The sequence below is a fragment of the Typopeltis vanoorti genome, chromosome 7 (genome assembly GCF_054136105.1).
Source record: "Typopeltis vanoorti isolate ZY-2024b chromosome 7, IOZ_Tvanoo_1.0, whole genome shotgun sequence".
NCBI classification, from domain to species: Eukaryota; Metazoa; Arthropoda; class Arachnida; order Uropygi; family Thelyphonidae; genus Typopeltis; species Typopeltis vanoorti.
This window is the reverse complement of record NC_143555.1, coordinates 144,170,479-144,173,405: the sequence shown is the minus strand read 5'-3', so window position 1 is coordinate 144,173,405 and position 2,927 is coordinate 144,170,479. Positions and strand designations below refer to the sequence as shown.

At 28.6% G+C, this 2,927-nt stretch overlaps 1 pseudogene; it reads left to right on the top strand.

The window, feature by feature from the left end:
* The first annotated feature begins 2,584 nt into the window (after positions 1-2,584).
* On the top strand, positions 2,585-2,701 carry LOC150105152 (U2 spliceosomal RNA; annotated as a pseudogene).
* Positions 2,702-2,927: the final 226 nt, after the last annotated feature.

Below are 2,927 nucleotides of genomic sequence, written 5' to 3'. Positions count from 1 at the left end.
TCTGAGTAGTTCTCGGTTATCAGATCGGTTATCGCAGCTTTGTTCCGGTAACACTCATAATGTCCACAAAGTAGTGATGAGGGAAATTCTTATATGCCAAAGAGAATATGTAAAGTGCTTCCATTTAAGTGAAAGATGAAAGTTCTCGCCTTCATAAAGATAAATAGATAAGAAAGAGAAATAAAAAATTAAATATATAATAATAAAAAAATGTAAATTAAGCAATAAAAAACAAAAAAGAAAGATAACTTTTATAACAGTATGTTGTTATAGTTGTTCTATTCTATTATTAGTTTTTGTTGCTGTTACTGTGCCTGATTATAAATTTAATTTTATCATAGGTATGTAGGTATAGAATATACAATGTGTATGTATATATATGTAGGGATCGGTACTATCGCGATTTGAGGTATCCCCGAGATATTTTATCGTATCCCTCCGCGAATAAAGGAAGGGACGATTACTTTAGTACAGTTTTAGTAATTGGAAGTGGGTGTGTTGTCTGGTTTTCACGGTTATTTTGCCCTGACCGGAAATACAGCAATAATTACACTATTTGTGCTATTTGCTGCAAAAAATATTAATTTGATTATGAAATTAAATTGGAACTCTAAAACAATATTTAAATTTTAAACAATATTTATACAAGTTTAGAAGAATTCTTCATAAATATATGAAATAATTAAAACACCTGATATAGATTTACTTAACTTTGGTATATTAATCATTTTGGCAAAAATTAGTGCATACTGCTATAAAAGCGAGCATCTGTAAGCCGTTAGATGCGAATTTGTGAGTTTTAGTGATATTTTCATGTATCACTACTAAAAATAATATAAAAAGATGAGATATTTTCATGTATCACTACTAAAAATAATAAAAATAATATAAAAAGATGAGATATATAATATAGCTTGGATTAGATGATAAGATATAAACCTTGGATTGAAATGGATGATAGATATAGATAGATATATTATAAAATAAAAATATATTTTTATTTTTATATTATATATTATATTATATCTGTATCATCTGTTTATATATAAACAGATGATAGAGATGAAAAGATGAGATAGATATAATATAATATAATATATAAACAGATGATATAATATATATAAACAGGTGATATAATATAATATATATATATATATATAAACAGATGATATAATGTAATATATATGGAGATGATAGATATAATATAATATATAAACAGATGATATAATATAATATATATAGAGATGATAGATATAATATAAACAGATCATAGAGATGATAGATATAATATAAAAAGAAAAAAGATAATATTTTAATGTATGATTACTATTTTGATGTATCACTACTAAAAATAATATGATAGATAGAATATATAAAAAGATGATAGATATAATATATAAACAGATGATAGAGATGATAGATATAATATAAAAAGAAAAAAGATAATATTTTAATGTATCATTACTATTTTAATGTATCACTACTAAAAATAATATATAAAAAGATAATATTAAAATAATATTTTAATGTATCACTACTAAAATAATATAAAAAGATAAGATAATATATAAAAAGATAATATTAAAATAATACTTTAATGATTCACTACTAAAAATAAATTAAATTTTGATGTATTACTAAAAATAATATAAAAAGATAATATTAAAATAATAAATGATAATAATACGAGAAAAATAATCACAGCATATATCCAGAGGCTTCATAAGCAGATGATAGTTAGACATTTCATAGATATTGCTACTGCACAAGCATAGCGAACATGAGTGAACTTCCACTATCCTCTCCGGCCACAACAAAACCTGGATCTGAACTCAATTGAGAATAATATGGGACATGTTAAAAAAACGGATCCGGGAAAAAGTCTTCTTCCATCAAATATATATATACAGTGGTATCTCTCTATTCGAATCTATTTTGTCCAAACCCTCCAGTAATCCGAACTGCGGTCGGAAAGAAAAGAAAGATTTATTTATTACGTATTATTATTTTGTGTACAATTATTTTGCCTCCAAACTGTACTCCATTGTTGCAACCAATGGATCAGAACATAATACAATCCATTAAATTAAAAGAACAGAAACACCTGCGTTCAAATCTAATTTCCCAAAACCTTACCACATCAATAAAAAATATAAATTTGAAGGTTGTAGCATTCTCAGTTGCTGCTGCTGCTTGGGAAGCCTCGAACCCGAAGCAATTCGATCGTCATGGAAAAAAAACTGTGGTCTTCTAGAATTTACAAAGATAACAACGGTGATATATAAAAAGTGGAAATCCAAAACATGCATAATTTGGTTAAAAATATAAATCCAGATGTTGATATTTCAAAAACAGATGTTAAGGAATGGATTACAGGTAGAACCGAAAGTGAATTCGAAATCAAATCAGATGCTGAAATTGTAAACGCGATGAAACAGAATGAATTAAAAGACGATGATGACGATAACGAACTCGAAAAATAAAAGTAAAACATGGAGATGCAGTTGACAGTTTTAAAATATGTAGGAGAACTCCACCGTAGACGATGTAGGTATGTGATTAATATCGTATACTATCCACTGTGATCGCTTCTCGGCCGTTTGGCTTAGATAAAGTGTATAGTCTCTGTTCTTAACCGTTAATATCGGTACGAGTCCCATCGGTTTTAACAATATTTAACCGGAAATTTACAGAACTTCGTAAACCCCGGACTGGAGAAATATCAAACACTTCGTGGTGGGAATAGTTAGGTTCCCCCATCTGATCATGACCTCCATTCTGCCGCGTGTGAGTACCCTCGGAATTGAGGTTGACGCCACAATACCGGCAAGGGCGATGGCGAAAGCTATCATAGACTGCGTCGGCGCAGAGAACATTTTTGGATTTTGGATTTACCCCTTATGGGGGAGGAAGATACCAGGTAGTGA